The sequence below is a fragment of the Orcinus orca genome, chromosome 6, assembly GCF_937001465.1.
Source record: "Orcinus orca chromosome 6, mOrcOrc1.1, whole genome shotgun sequence".
In the NCBI taxonomy this organism is placed as follows: domain Eukaryota; kingdom Metazoa; phylum Chordata; class Mammalia; order Artiodactyla; family Delphinidae; genus Orcinus; species Orcinus orca.
Genome location: NC_064564.1, coordinates 38,783,174 through 38,799,141, shown reverse-complemented (window position 1 = coordinate 38,799,141; position 15,968 = coordinate 38,783,174). Strand labels below are relative to the sequence as shown.

General features: G+C 40.5%; 1 protein-coding gene and 1 long non-coding RNA gene across 5 annotated transcripts in view; one reads left to right on the top strand and one right to left on the bottom strand.

Annotated features, from left to right (window-relative positions):
- The window catches only part of GKAP1 (G kinase anchoring protein 1), an 81,383-nt gene extending 80,914 nt beyond the window's left edge, over positions 1 to 469 (bottom strand). The window contains exon 1 of one of the 4 annotated variants that reach the window (XM_004285371.3): positions 207 to 469. The gene's annotated coding sequence lies outside the window, so the exon portion shown is untranslated. The remainder of the gene's footprint in view (positions 1 to 206) is intronic. The other 3 variants (XM_049710794.1, XM_049710793.1, XM_049710791.1) reach the window with 3 other exon arrangements.
- Positions 470 to 526: 57 nt separating this feature from the next.
- Positions 527 to 15,424, top strand: LOC117198591 (uncharacterized). The gene is made up of 3 exons (XR_004479791.2): positions 527 to 1,005; positions 3,046 to 3,167; positions 14,858 to 15,424. It is a non-coding gene; the product is annotated as an uncharacterized LOC117198591 (long non-coding RNA).
- The last annotated feature ends 544 nt before the right edge of the window (positions 15,425 to 15,968 follow it).

The following is a 15,968-nucleotide window of genomic DNA, read 5'->3' as shown; positions in this document are numbered from 1 at the left end:
CCGAGCGTCGGGGCCGCGGCCCTTCCCAAGGAGCGGCCCTCCCGCGCACTCTGCCCAGCGGCTCCGGACAGCGGGGCCCATCGCCTCAGGCCGAGTCCCCAACTGCCGAGACTGGGGCACACGGAGCAGCGCGGCCGAGCCGCCACCACCGCCTCAGGGGCCCCGGAGCGGTCCCCCGCGAGGCGGCCCGCCCTCCGCGTACTCACCGGGCCTCCCCGGCCGCCGGCACGGCCCTCCTCTCCCTCCTCCCCCCGCCGCCGCCGCTCCGCGGCTCCTGGGGCGGCCGCACTGGGCGTTGGGACTGCGCTGGGTCAAGTGTCGGGGGGCAGGGGCGGGCTCACTCCGGGCGGGGGTCGCACGGCGGACCCGCAAGCGGGCGCGGAGCACTAACGGGCCCCGGGGCGCCGGGCCGGGCGGACCGCGGCGGGGAGCGCGGCTGCTGGCTGCGGTGAGGGGCGGGGAAAACGCGGCCGCGAGCCGAGGGCGGGAGGGAAGTCCCGGCGGAGGGGGCGGCTTGAGAGCCGCGGGGTGGAGCGGGGGAGGGGCCTGACGCGCCCGCCGCCGCGCGCGGGGGTTTGTTTATTTTCTAGGTTGGTTGCTGCGCTGTCGCGTGGGTAGGGGTTCGCGGGTGACGTGAGTGCCCGGAGTTGGGGGAAAGGACCAGACCCACCTGCTGGAGAAGGGGAGCTACGGGGGCCGGGCAGGGTCCAAACGTCTCACGTAGGCGGCGGCGCCGCGGTCTTCGGGGTTACCGGGAAGAGAAGGGCTTACCCGGGGTAGGTGGAAGGACGGAGGCCTCCCGAGAGAATAGGACTCCAGGCTATTTCTCCGCAGTTCGGCGGCTTCACCTGAATCGCGGAGAGCAGTTAGAGAGCCCTGCAGTGGAAAAGGGCCAGTGGAATGTGGGGGCCCGAATTCCCAGCCCCTCCGGGCTCGACCTCCAGTTAGTGAAGTAGGGTTGGTCCTGCAAACAAGATTTGAATAGAAAGACTGCATCATTTCTCTGTAAGGAAAATAATGAACATTGCTCAGTTCTCTGTAGAGTTACAGCACTTTCACGTTACCTCCCTTCGTGCTCCATCAGGTAGTAGGATTCTCATTTTGCAAGCCAAGTTAAGTGACTTACCCAAAGCCTCACATCTAATAAACGGCACAGCCGGAACACAGCTGTCCTGACTTCAAATTCTGTGCTGCTTACCGTTGTGTCACATTATCTTCCTAAATCACTTTGTTTCAACTAATAGTAGACGCCCCCATAGGTAAGACGCTGCAGGGTTACGGAGGGGAGTTAAAGCTGTTATCCTTGCCTTCAAAATAAATAAAACAAGGATAAAACAGTTAAAAGACAAACCATGACAGATGCCATGTGAAAAATACAGAGTACTGCAGAATATCAGAGAACTGCTCAGACCTGTCTGGGGAATCAGGAAAGAAAGGCGGTAAGGAGGAGAAGGCATTTGGGATTGACCTTGAAGGAGATGGGGATGGTTTTACAGCAAGAAGAGACAGCATGAGAACATATATGAAAGTGAATCAATGGAAGTTGTGTTCAGGAAAAGCAAATGGTAAGGCTCTAGGGCATGTTGAGAAGTGGCAGACACAGAGGAGAATGGGGCCTGGGATGCCAAGTGGAAGAATTTGTATTCAAATCATTACTTAGTTTTTGTGGTTTAAAAGTTTGGGGGTTTAAAAACCTTGCTTTTCTTTGATCTCTCTGTGAATGGATACAGAAATGAGAGGTGGGAAAATGGTCAGATAGACTTGCCATAGGCCAGGTAAAAGGTAATGATAAATCTGAACTAAATGTAAGGCAGGAGGAATTTAAAAGAGCTTGGCTAAAAGATGATGTGGAAGCAGAATCTACAGAATTTGGCATTTGATTAATTGATTTTCCAGTAAGAGGGGATTGCTTGAGAACATACATGAAGGAGGAAGAGAAAAATAAAAGGTAATGGAGGTTTTGAGTTTGGAGATAATTATAGAAGATAGAAAAAAGACAATTAGAGATAGGAATAGGAACTTCTTGAGAGATCAGTTTAGACTTGGACATTTTAAAGGTTTGAAAGATTGTTGAGACAGCCAGATAGAGGTGGACACTGAGAAGTTAGATGTAAAGGTTTTGAAGTAAGGGTAAGAGGGTTGAACTAGAAAATAGATTGGGAAGTTATCAGCCTAGCAGTGATATCACTGTGAGAGAAAAAAAGAAAACAAAGGGCAGAATCTTGGAGAACATCTTCTTTAGAACCTTGCTACTCAAAGCATGGTCAGTGGCCCAGCCACACTGGCCCAGCATCACCAGGGGGTTTGTTGGAAAGGTGGAATCTCAGCCCTCCCCACCCCAGACCTGCTGAATCAGGTCTTCAGTTTAACAAGAACCCCAAGTGATTTGTATCACATTAAAGTTTAAGAAGCTCAGACCTAGATGAGAAAAGCCAACAAATAAAGAAGGGATCTAACCTAGATAGAGAAGCCAGCAAAGAAAGAGAGGAGGAAGTGGGAGGAGAACCAGAGAAACACAGAATCACCAAAGCAAGATACATTGGAGTTTCACAAAGACAGGGGCAGGAAGGAGAGTTGATCACAATATCCAAAACCACAGAGGTCAAAAAGTGCAAGGAAAGAAGTTATGTTTGAACTTTGTGATTAGGTGGTGTGGTCATTATGACCATGTTGTTCTAACTGAAAGCTTGGAAACTGCCCCTTTGTGATTGGGGACAGCCTAGAAATATAATCCCTCCAGTCCCCACATATATGGGACATATTAAAGTAGGCTTGTGGATTTCATAGTGGGACAAAGTAGAAGTTCTTTTCTAGTTGCTTCTATCTTCTCAGTGAAATAAGAAACAAGATCATTTTGGGAGACTGCTAATTGTCCATCACAATGTATTCTCTCTTTCTTCCTGACCACAGAGACTATTTTTCTCAGCCTTTCTTTCAGTTGGGTATGGTCAAATGTGAAGTTATTGCTACTGGAATGTGAGCAGAGATGATGTCGGTCACTGCCAGGCTAGTGTGCCTCCTTCATGCATTTTTCCTTCCTGCCAGCTGGATTATGCAGATGACTACAAGTCCCTGGAGTTGGCAGAACCACAAGAAAGAACATGCAGGGATGAAGGAGAGCTGCCCATTGACCTGGAACACCCACTCTGGATTATTTTGTGAGCAAGGTATAAATTTCTATTGAGTGGGAGCCATAACATTTTTATTTGTTATAACAGTTTAGCCTACTGTGGCTCATGTAGTTATTAACTGAAAGTAATGAGGGGGGAGTTAGCAGGGGAGGGAGAGAAGAAGAGAGATGAAATACTAGTCTGTCAGTGTGGGAGAGGGAATTGATGAGGGAAACATGGTAAGGTTTCCAGGCACTAATAACGCCCACCTGAGTGAGTGGCCATGAATTTATAGTGAGACCAGTCATTATGGTTGTGCATTTTTCTCCAGACAGATTTAGTTGCTCATGCGATGCCCAAGCACTGAGTAGGTAGTTTTGGATTACCCAGGACTGAGATTTGGCTGGGCAAGTAGGATGGGGAGAGATTGGCAAAGGGTAGTTGAGGGTAGATGCAAAGGAGGCATTATAATTTCAGATGTGGTAAGAAATAAGGCTTTGAGAGGGGTGGGGAACTGTGAAAAGATGGGAGGGTGAATGGAATGGTGTTTCTGATCAGGTTGAAGAATTGCTGGAGTTTAGGTACCATAGAGAATGACCTGAAAAGAGAAGAGAGGGGTTGGAGAGTAGTAGGCTTGAAATTAAAATTAGAAGTAATGTCAGTAATGTCAAGGTGTAGGGAATGACCCTAAGAGTGGGTAGATGCGATAGCAGAGGGCAAAGATCGTTCCAAGAGAGATGGTCAAGGAACTGAGAGGCAGTAAGAATTTGAAATATATCTATGTCTATATCTATATCTATATCTTGCAAAGAATTATCTGCAGATGTGACAGTGGTGTTGGAGTAGTGAGTAGCTTTGAAGAGAGTGATAATGAGCCTGGTCCTAAAATCTTCAAAGAATGAGGGGCTGAATGCTCTGAATTAAGGTGTTCAAGGCCATCAGTGATTTAAGATGTTAAACTCTTGCATGTTTCAGGCACTTTAAAGTTTTGTTACTAATGTGAGATTTCTAATTGCTTCTCTTTGACCTCTCAGATTACAGATGGTGACTGCTTTCTTTAAGAGGAAATGCCCATCTGTCTGTATTATAAAACAAACACATGCTAGGGTTCCCAGTTTAAATGACTATGCTTTAAAATTGGTCATAAACTACTTCTTCTACCTCCAGCATGTATCTTCAAATAGACACATCAAAAGTGATGCTAGCCTTGCCACATCAAATAATGTGCTGTAAATGTTAAAATTCTATGTGAAAAACCTCAGCTACAGCTTAAGCTAACAATAAATAGGGATTGATTAGAGGCCTGACAAGTTGAAAATAACAAGATTACCTGTAGTTTAAAACATGAGGTACCCCATTATATAGCATAGGTGGGCTGGAGTCAGACTGCTAGGTGTTGAATCACAGCATCCATCTCATGGGATTATTGTGAGGATAAAATATTAATATATATAATACATATAAGCATTTAAAAGACTTTTTAGCACATATAAGCACTCAAAAAAATTTAGGTATATTATTGTACTAATCTATATCTAATTCTTATAGAATTGCCTATAACTATAGTTGGACTTTTCCCACTTAGAAAACATGTTCGTTACATCTATTCGTGTTAATGGTAAGGAGACTTCTGGTTAAACACGGTGCATTGATCACATGTTTTTCCCTACTCACTCCAGATACCTCATTAAAATGAGAGTGAAGGGATAAAAAAGGTATAAACCCATAAAGACAATGCAAACAGGAAAAAAGATCCCTGCTGAAGAAGGATGTCAACAAACTTAGGAACATGGAAGGAGATGGATGAGTGACAACTAACTTACCCAAACTAAGAAATTTAATATCTAAGCTTCTGGGAGGAGGTTGACCCAGCCAGAGTGAACCTTTTCACATCCTAGACCCTGGAAAGGGTCTGAAGCTAGAGCTGCCGCACCTCTGAAAGCAGAAGTAGGGTGGGACTGAGAATGAGAATTTATTATGAAGACTTTATGATGAACAGTGGGATCCTTCCTTCCCCCAGTCCCTAACCCATTCCCTCCTGCCTTAACTCAGCAGACAGGAAGTTTACTTTCTGGACAGTTTGATGCAGAGCTCCTCTGGACCCCAGGCAGAGCTAAGGACAGGGATGACTCACTCCATAGAAAAGCAGAATTAAATGAAGTTATGCATGTTGAGTTATGAGACGTATCCCCCCCACCCCAGCTTCATTCCCGAATTCAGATTCTAGAATGCTGGGATCATGTCAGGGAACTAGAAGCTTCCTCTGGGTGGAAAACCAGCTGGTCCAAGAGTAAAGGCCTACAAATATTGACAATTGGGGGTTCTGTAATGGAGAATGTGGCTTGTCACCTATCTCTTTACAATGAAGACCAACAGTAGACAAGTCCTGTTCCTACCAACAGAAGCTCTCATCCACTGTTAGTCAATAGTGAATAGTCCAGGATCTCCAGATATTTGAAGAAACCTCCTTACATGAAAGAGCCTGAAATGAACAAACAGGGTAAAGAAAGAAAAAAAGAAAAAGTCAGAGAGAGAGGGAGGGAAAGAAGGAAGGAAGGAAAGAAAGAAGAAGAAGAAGAGAAAAAGAAAAGAGGGGCTTCCCTGGTGGCGCAATGGTTGAGAGTCCGCCTGCCGATGCAGGGGACACGGGTTCATGCCCCCGTCTGGGAAGATCCCACATACCGCGGAGCGGCTGGGCCTGTGAGCCATGGCCGCTGAGCCTGCGCATCCGGAGCCTGTGCTCCGCAACGGGAGAGGCCACAACAGTGAGAGGCCCGCGTACCGCAAAAAAAAAAAAGAAGAAAAGAAACAGAGACAATGGAGGGAGCAGAAAAAGATGTCAAAGTAAAAAATTTTAACTCACATATGCTCAGGAATCTACTAGAGGGAGATGCCTCATCAAAATAAGGGTGTAAACCAAGAAACAGAAACACATAGGACCTACCTGGTAAACAGGAGCTCCAACAAAAGAGAAAATAGGGAGAATTCCTGAGATAAAGGTGAAGGGAAGTTCCAGGATGACGACTGTGTAGCAGGCCTGGAGAGCAAACAGTCTACTCTGACACAGGAGGATGGAGGGCTCCAGAAGGGATGTCTCCAAGGAAAAAACAAAACAACAACTATAAAAGCCACAGAATTGATCGATTACCTACTGTGTTTGAACCTTATGAGAGGAATTTCACAGCTCTGGTGGAACATATAGAGATGAAATGGTGATAGGATATAGAGAAAACTAAGCAACCCAAGGAAGAGGGGGCTATAAATTCCAGGGAAAACAAAATAATTGTGGTGGACTATATGATTGTTTAAAACTTGATGTTACCTTCCTGGAGGAGAATTATACTTCCCTGCCCCATTGATGTCAGACCCGGCAGGGTGAATTACGGTGGCCAGGGAAATAGAGGCACAGGCAGAAGCTTTAGAGCCATGTCTCTGAGCCTGCCACAAGGTGGGCACTTGTTAGAGGCTGCCTCTGGCCATCTGAGTCCTGAATGCAGACACCGTAGAGCGAACTGCAGCTGGCCTGCCGCCAACATGCTGTGTAAATGAGAAATAACCCTTTATTGTTGTAGGCCACTGAGGTTTTTGTGGTAATTTGTTAATGCAGCATAATTAACCTCTCCTGACTGATATAACATGGGATGCTGTGGACAATATATAAAATAGAGATTAAAATATATAAACACTGAACAATGGGATATAAGCATATTGGGAAATTAGTAAATGGCATAAAATGGCTAAAACGGAATAACTAAGCCATGGCAATAGAAATGTGCTCTTTAGGGCTTCCCTGGTGGCACAGTAGTTGAGAATCTGCCTGCTAATCCAGGGGACACGGGTTCGAGCCCTGGTCTGGGAAGACCCCATATGCCGCGGAGCAACTAGGCCCGTGAGCCACAATTACTGAGCCTGCGCGTCTGGAGCCTGTGCTCCGCAACAAGAGAGACCGCGATAGTTAAGAGGCCCATGCACCGCAATGAAGAGTGGGCCCCCACTTGCCACAACTAGAGAAAGCCTTCGCACAGAAACAAAGACCCAATACAGCCAAAAATAAATATAAATAAATAAATAAAAGATTACTATTAATTAAAAAAAAAGAAAAAAGAAATGTGCTTTTTAGAAACGTGGAGTTAAATAGTAGAACAGCAGTTTTCCTTTGAGAAGCAGGCATCAGAGTGACAACCAATGGAGCAGGGCCTTCTGTTTATTGTTACGAGCCTTGTAATTATTTGACTCAAACCATATATGCTGTCACTTTGAAAAAAATGACAAGAAAAAATGTAAGAAAAATTTTTTTTCTTACACTTAAGAAAAAATTAATGCCAAGTGAGAAGAGGGAAATGTTGTAGTATTATTTTCTTGTTTTTTGTGTGTTTTTTATAAATTTATTTTATTTATTTATTTGGCTGCGTTGGGTCTTCGTTTCTGTGCGAGGGCTTTCTCTAGTTGCAGCGAGCGGGGGCCACTCTTCATCGCGGTGCGCAGGCCTCTTACTGTTGCGGCCTCTCCTGTTGCAGAGCACAGGCTCCAGACGCGCAGGCTCAGTAGTTGTGGCTCTCGGGCCCCAGTTGCTCCGCGGCACGTGGGATCTTCTCAGACCAGGGCTCAAACCCGTGTCCCCTGCACTGGCAGGCAGATTCTCAACCACTGCGCCACCAGGGAAGCCCAGTATTATTGTTCTTAATTCAGTCAATTTAATAGACTGATCATTAATCATCCCGCAGTAATATTAAGATTGTAAGTAAAACTATTCCTGATTAATAATTAATTTTAAAATATCTTTTTCAAGAGAATTGGGTGAATCAAATAAGCTAAACTTTTTCATTCTACCTTCACACTGCCCACTACAAAATAGAAATGTCAATATGGCTTTGCTAGTATTTTGACTCAGCTACCTCCTTCCCTTGCCCTTACTATGGTGTTATTTATAGTGTACTATTTATATGAAGTCAAACATCACTAACTTGAATTTGAAAAATGACCTACGTGAATATGGAATTGTTTTATGAAAGGCTATTTTGTACTTTCAAAAATAATTAATTTTTAAAATACCCTCTCACACTAGACCCAAAAAAAAAAAAAAAAAAGGATTTTCCTCAGACTTGCAGCGATTAAAATCGATGTTATGCATAGATATAGACACAGATATCACCTATAAATTATTTGTAAATAATTAGTTCTACTTAATGGGTTTTAAATTCTCTTCTGCTATTTTGTACATCATCTGTACTATGTCTAAAGAGAAAGGATTTCGGGCAGCAAAAGTAAACCAGTCCAATTGCTGTGTAAATTGTACAGAATAAATGCAGCAGGCTTTCCATAGCCTTTCGATTCTTTAGTGTGGTCCTTTTGTGATCTAAGCTACCTTCCTATCCTCAACTTCAGCCATCCCTTACACCCAGCACTAATTCAGTCACTCAGCAGATCCTTATTTGGAGTCCCCAATGTACTAGGACCATTACTAAACTGCTTGCTGTTCCCTGAGTATATGGTGTTGTCTCCCCTTTCTTAGCCTTTGCAATGGGGTTTCCTGATCTAAAATGCTATTCCTCTTATTCTTATACCTTCTAAAACCCAACTTATCCATTAAGACACAAGGGGCACCTTCCCTTACCCTTGAACGTTAAAAGCCCTTCCTCCATACTCCCATAGTGCCCTCTATATTTTTACGAGAGCCATTATATTCTCCTTTATATTGTGAGTCCCATTAAAACAGAAACCTGGCCTTTTACTCACTTGTATGTCACTAGAGTGCCAGGCTCCTTGTATGCGTTCAAATGGTCAAAATGTTACTGTCTGTCTTTATTCAACAGACTGTGTGCTTCTTGGTGGATGGGTCTGTGATTTATTAAACTATGTTTTTTTTTTAGCATAACACCTAGCACATAGAAATTGGTTGAATAAATTAGCTTTCTCTGCATCACCATTAATCTTTAAAATATATAGCATTGAGGAATATGCAGAAAGTATCCTCATGATACAGAGAGACAGGGTGCTGAGGATTGTTCCATTTGTGTTTTACTTAAATAGGAAAAATACATGTGAAAGACCTGAGACTATAGACTACAAAGGCCAAATTACCTAGTGGTGCTCTATGCTCTTATCATCCTTCACCTAGCAATAAGAAAAACAGAAATAATTCTTGAAGGAATAATCTTAAAATAATCAGCTAAAAAGTTATGATCATCATCAACAAAAAAAAGTTGGATTTCTGGGAATTCTTTAGCAGTCCAGTGGTTAGAACTCCGAGCTCCCACTGCAGGGGGGCACAGGTTCAATCTCTGGTTAGGGAACTAAGATCCTGCAAGCCGTGCAGCGCGGCCAATTTAAAAAAAAAAAAAAAAAGGTGAATTTCTGCTCGTTCAGTCAGTTTGTATGGGTAAACATTACCTAAGTTCCTTGATTCATGGTGTGGTGTGTTTCTAACCCAAATTTACTATCCATCACAAATTGTGATCAATATACAAAAATTAGTTGTATTTCTATACACTAGCAATGAACAATCTGAAAATGAAATTAATAGAACAAGTCCATTTACAATAGCATCAAAAGAAAAGAAATATTCAGGAATAAATTTAGCCAAAGAAGCATAAGACTTGTACACTGAAAACTACAAAAGATGGTTAAAAGAAATTAAAGATATAAATAAATAAAAGACAGCCCATGTTTATGGACTGGAAAACTTAATATTATTAAGATGGCAATACTCCCCAAATATAGATATATATTCAATGTAATTCCTATCAAAATTCCAACAGACTTTTTTGCAGAAATGGGTAAGCTGTTCCTAACATTCATAATCAAACTCAAGGGACCCCAAATAGCCAAAACAATATTGAAAAAAGATAAAGCTGGTAAACTGACACTTCCCAACTTGAAAATTTACTACATAGCTACAGTAATCAACTGTGGCACTAGCATAAGATATAAGCCAATGGAATAGAATCAAGAGTCCATAAACAAACTCAAACATCTATGGTCAATTAGCTTTCAACAAGGGTGCCAAGACACCTCAGTAAGGAAAAGATAGTTTTTTTCAGTAAATGGTGCTGAGACAACTTGATATACACATGCAAAAGAATGAAGTTGAACCTCTACCTCACACTGCATACAAAAATTAATTCAAAATGGACCCTAGACATAAATGAAAGAACTAAAATAATAAAACTCTTTTTATTTATTTATTTATTTTTGGCTGCTTTGGTCTTTGTTGCTATGCGCAGGCTTTCTCTAGTTGCGGCAAGTGGGGGCTACTCTTCGTTGTGGTGTGCAGGCTTCTCATTGTGGTGGCTTCTCTTGTTGCAGAGCATGGGCTCTAGGCACATGGGCTTCAGTAGTTGCAGCATGCAGGCCCTGTAGTGTGGCTCACAGCCTCTAGAGTGCAGGCTCAGTAGTTCTGGCGCATGGGCTTAGTTGCTCCGCTGCATGTAGGATCTTCCCGGACCAGGGCTCGAACCCATGTTCCCTGCATTGGCAGGTGGATTCTTAACCACTGTGCCACCAGGGAAGTCCCAACAATAAAACTCTTAGAAGGAAAGACAGGTGTAAATCTGTATGATATTGGAGTAGGCAATGGTTTCTTAGATATGACAACTAAAGCAAAAACAACCAAAAGAAAAAAAGATAAACTGGATTTCATCAAAAGCAAAAACTTCTGCAATGCAAAGGACACCATCAAAAAAGTAAAAAGACAACACAGAATGGGAGAAAATATTTGCAAATCATATCTGATAAGGGACTTGTATCTAGCAAATATAAAGAACTCTTACAATTCAACATTGAAAACACAAATAGCTCAATTTTAAAGGGGCAAAGGATTTGAACAGACATTTCTCCAGAGAAGATAAACAAGTGGCCAATAAACACATGAAAAAAATATTCAGTATCATTAGTCATTAGGAAAATGTAACTCAAAACACAGTGATATACCACTTCACATCGACTAGGATGGGTATAATAAAAAAGACAGACAATAACAAGCGTTGGCAAGGATGTAAAGTAATTGGAACCCTCATACACTGCTGGTGGGAATGTAAAATGGTGCAGCTGCTATGGAAAACAGTTCAGCAATCTCTCCAAAAGTTAAACGTAGATTTACCATATGAATCAGAAATTCCACTCTTAGGCGTATACCCAAGAGAACTGAAAACATATTCACACAAAAGCTTGTACACAGATGTTTATAGCATTCTATAGCATGGTTATTCATAAGAGCCAAATTATAGAAATAATCCAAATGTCCATCAACTCATGAAAGGATAAACAAAATGTGGTATATCCACATAATGGATTATTATTCAGTCATACAAAGGAATGAAATACTCTTACAGGCTACATGAATGAATCTTGGAAACATTATCCTAAGGAAAAAAGCCATACACTAAAGGATGTATGAAATGTCAAAAACAGGCAATTCCACAGAGACAGAGAGATTAGTGGTTGCCAGGGGATGGGAGAAAATGAAAATTGGGACTGATTACTAATTAAAACAGAGGTTTTTTTGGCATGATGAAAATGTTCTGGAATTAGTAAGATTGCACAACACAGTGAATATACTAAAAACTACTGAACTGTGCACTTTAAGATGGTAAATTTTTTGTTATGTGAATTATATCTCAAAAAATTTTTAAGTGGAATGTGATCCTAAACTTAAAATAAGTTCTAAGCAACTGTATAGATCAAAACAGTAGATCTAGAGTAGTTTCCAGTGGCTCAGCAAAATTAGTCAGTGCTCTTCCCCTCCCATAAAAACTGGCTGGATGGGATTTCTGTGTTCAGATGCAATTTATGATAATTGCCCCTTTTGAGCATGCATGCACTGGGTCAATTGAAAAGCAATTTTTAATTTGGTGAGCTCACATCTGTTTTTTACAGCTTTGTGTGTTTGCCTAACTCAGAAACCATTTCTAACTAAAAAAAAAAGCATCCTTGATTCTCTATTACCTTACCCTGCTTTATTTTCTCCATAGTACTCATCACTGCAATCAATGTAAGTTCCTTGAGTGATAGGGCTTTTAGTTCTCAGCTCTAGCCTCAATGATAAAAGGTTAATAGAAAACATAAAGCAGAAAAATGCCTACAAATTAAATATCTAAAGAAAATTTCCATCAGTTGTCTATAGATGCCATTTTTGTGATATCTTCAGAATACAGGTAACTTTAATTATCAGCTCACCCTTTGAAAGAGGTACAGATTTTTCCCCGTACAAGAACTAAACCCCGGGGTACTGGCCTGGTTCTGAAGGGTGTTTTGGTTTGCTGTAGCCTGGCCAATTAAACTCACATAATCAGGTCCTTACATCTAGTTTCCCTTCTCAGTGATTAGTGAGATAGTGAACTTTGTAATAAACCTTATAAGAGGACCAATGAAAGTAACTCTCCCAGGAAAAGTGTATGTTAGTATTCTTCCTATTTGTTCACAATCCACTAGAATACTTCTGATTATAGGTTCCATTACACTTAAAGTCTTGGCCTTCTCTTTGATTACTTGGCTGCACAGGTCATGGGTGCTTTGATCTAAATTGAGACAAAATATTCCTTAACATTGGCAGATACTTGTGAACTAAGGGAAATGAGCTTCCCTCAGAATACTTACAAAGGAGACTGCCATGGTAATGTTAGATTTAATTCTAATATACTTCTTGTATATAGTAGCTAAGAGTATGAAAGGCCAAAGACTGACTTTGCTGTTAATTTGATCACATACCTATACATGTACCAAAAAATTAACTTTTACAGTTTCCCTAAGGGAAAAATTGAGCTTAAAATATTTACCAAATAGAAACTAGACTTTTCAGTTTTAAGGAAAGTTATTTTCTTTCTTTTTTTTTTCTTTTTAATTTTTGGCTGCGTTGGGTCTTTGTTGCTGCGCTCAGGCTTTCTCTAGTTGTGGCGAGCGGGGGCCACTCTTCATTGCGGTGCGCAGGCTTCTCATTGCAGTGGCTTCTCTTGTTGCGGAGCACGGGCTCTAGGCGTGCCAGCTTCAGTAGTTGCGGTGCGTGGGCTCAGCAGTTGTGCCGCACGGGATCAGTAGTTGTGGCACACGGGCTCAGTCGCTCTGTGGCATGTGGGATTTTTCCGGACCAGGGCTTGAACCCGTGTCCCCTGCATTGGCAGGCAGATTCTTAACCACTCCACCACCAGGGAAGTCCCAGAAAAGTTATTTTCTAGCCAGAATTCATCAATAACAAAAAAATGTAATTGTTACTAAAGAAATAAGTAATAAATGGCCAAAAACTGGTGGTTAAAAACCCAGTAAAAACATATTTTTTTGTTTGTAAATCAAAGAAATAGTAATGAAGCACTTCTGAGGCCTATAAAAATAGACTCAGCCAAGTCTTTAAAATATTTTCTTGTGAGAATTGAATTCACATGAAACTTCCCAGAGACTAGTTATTTCTACTGTTGCTAACATATATAATTAAAACTCTGAGAATTTGTTTTAAAATGTTTTTTGATATATATAAAATAAGCAACCACATTTGTGCTAAAAAGTTACCACATTTTGACAACCAACTCCATGGAAAACCTACTTGTAATTCTATCACAAACATGTATGATCCTTTAGTTTTCAAAGTGCTTTTATATATTTATTTGATAAAGCAACAAATTATTTACATGTAGTAAAAACAGTAGTTTCACTACCAAATAATTCATTAAATAATTAGAGTTGCATTTGAAAAATAAGGTTTTGATCTTAAATGCAAGGGAGTGATTCATACATTGCTTTCTTTTAAAAGAAATGGCTGTTTGGTGTTTTAGAAAATATAATTATTTAAGGTACTCCATTAATAAGATTATAACCTGGGTCATTCTGATCATGTTCTGGTTGTCTTACAGCCAGTGACACCTAGGGAAAATGTCCAGTGAAACAGACAGGCTTACTTCCAGGCTTTGAATGGAACAATTTAAATGCTGCCCAACCCCCAGGTGATGGATATGAATTTCAAAAGACTGGCACCTCAGTATACAAATACTTTGCCCTTTTTCCGATCTAGAAAAAAATAATCACGCTAGAAAGTGACAACAAAACTTTGATAATACTTATAAATTATCATCAAAATTATAAATTCAGATTCACTCCTTACTCCTTTTCATGGTGGACAATGAAATACCACTGAAGGCCACAAACAAAAATGAATAACATCAGTTCAGCCTCTCAAGGCAGTCTAAGAGCTGCTGGTTTGTAATTATGAATGGAAGTCTTTTAGCTAAAGATTTTTCAGGAGAAAAATTCAGGGATATTTTAGCAGAGAGAAAAATTAAGCAAAATGGTTAAGTATTGTTTTATAAAGATAAATCCTGTCGATTCTGCCTACAGTGTTTGTTTTTGCATATTCTTCATGGTTCTTCAACGGTAAAATCACTTAAGTCCTTCACTTAAATTCTTCAGTTTATGTTACAACTGATGAAATTTATCTAAAACTAATGTTTCTTGTAATTCTCTACTGAATGGCTCCACAATTTCCATTCAAATTCTGTCTAGGGTGGCTTTTTTTCATACAATCCTGAATTAATAGTAATCATAGGAAGAGAGATCAGTATTAAAAACTGGGATGTATATTTTCAAATGGCAAATTCAATACTAACTAGGAGTATTCTTTAGGGTATAGAGATAGCCAAAGAGTGAAGTTAAATTTATGTTGCTTCAAGAGAAATAAAATATATTCTCTTAAAACATTTTTGAAAATTCCTTGCTGGCCTATGGAATGCTTTAAAATAAACCTCTTTTTCTTCTCTTTTTATCAGAGCTATTTGAATCCTGGAACACTGTGGGGAGTGAGGGGAGCTATAATCTGCCTATAATTTGTTGTTACTTGGGGCAGCGTTCAAGAAGTGGTTCTTTTAAGAGACCCCTCAGATCAAATAAATTCTAACAATATTTACCACTTTGGACTTGAAAAATCATACCTTGCTTTGTATATACTGTAATAAGCTTGAAAACACAATAATACAGTATGCAAATATTGTTTCAAGATGCATTTCTTTTGTTCTACTTTAATTACATAAGTATTTACTAATAAATGGAGTTATAAATTTCCAAAAATCCTAAGTATATAAGTTTTTAGATGTTTAGTTTTCTACTCTTCTGTTGTGAATGGTTCTGTTCCCTGGGCATATAAGGATCTTGCTCATTATAACAATGTCTGTGAGATTGTTCTATTTTTCTCTTTGAGTACTGTAGAGATCACTCAGTGGAGTTTTGTGTAATAATTTACCAATAGAACCTAATACCTAAATCTAAGTCAATATATTTGGGTTCAGTTAAATTACAATAGTGACAATTCTGTTGATTCATTGTGGACATTCCTAGGAAAGAAGATATAAAAATGGACAAAAAGAACTATGCAAAATATCAAAAGCCAACATTATAACATCAAGTTTTTCTGAGCTTTCTTTTTGTAATTTCTCTTGTTCTAACTACCACCACATTGAGGTATTGTTGGTGTCAACATGAAGGCCATCATAAAAAGCAAACACCACTCTAGTATTCGCTGCCACGTATGCACTGCATTCCAAAAGCAAGGAATGGAAGCAGTCACCCCTAATGCAGGCATTAAGGGGTGCATTGTTAGTAGAGAATTTTAAAACAATGAAACTTATGAAAAGTCAGTCTACTTCTTATTATTAGCATCAAGGTAAACAATGACAGTGATAAAATACTCCTCGCCATAAGAAAGATGCTCCTATATCCACCCTTTGAGTATTACTGCCCAGATGAGCTCAAAATACTACATACCCAATGCATGAGATATTTATTGTGGCAAGATCTCACTCTCAACTTTATTTTCTATTGTTGAAAATATAAACATAGAAGATATATGTGTTATCAATCTAATCAAGGCAGCCTGCAGCCCGT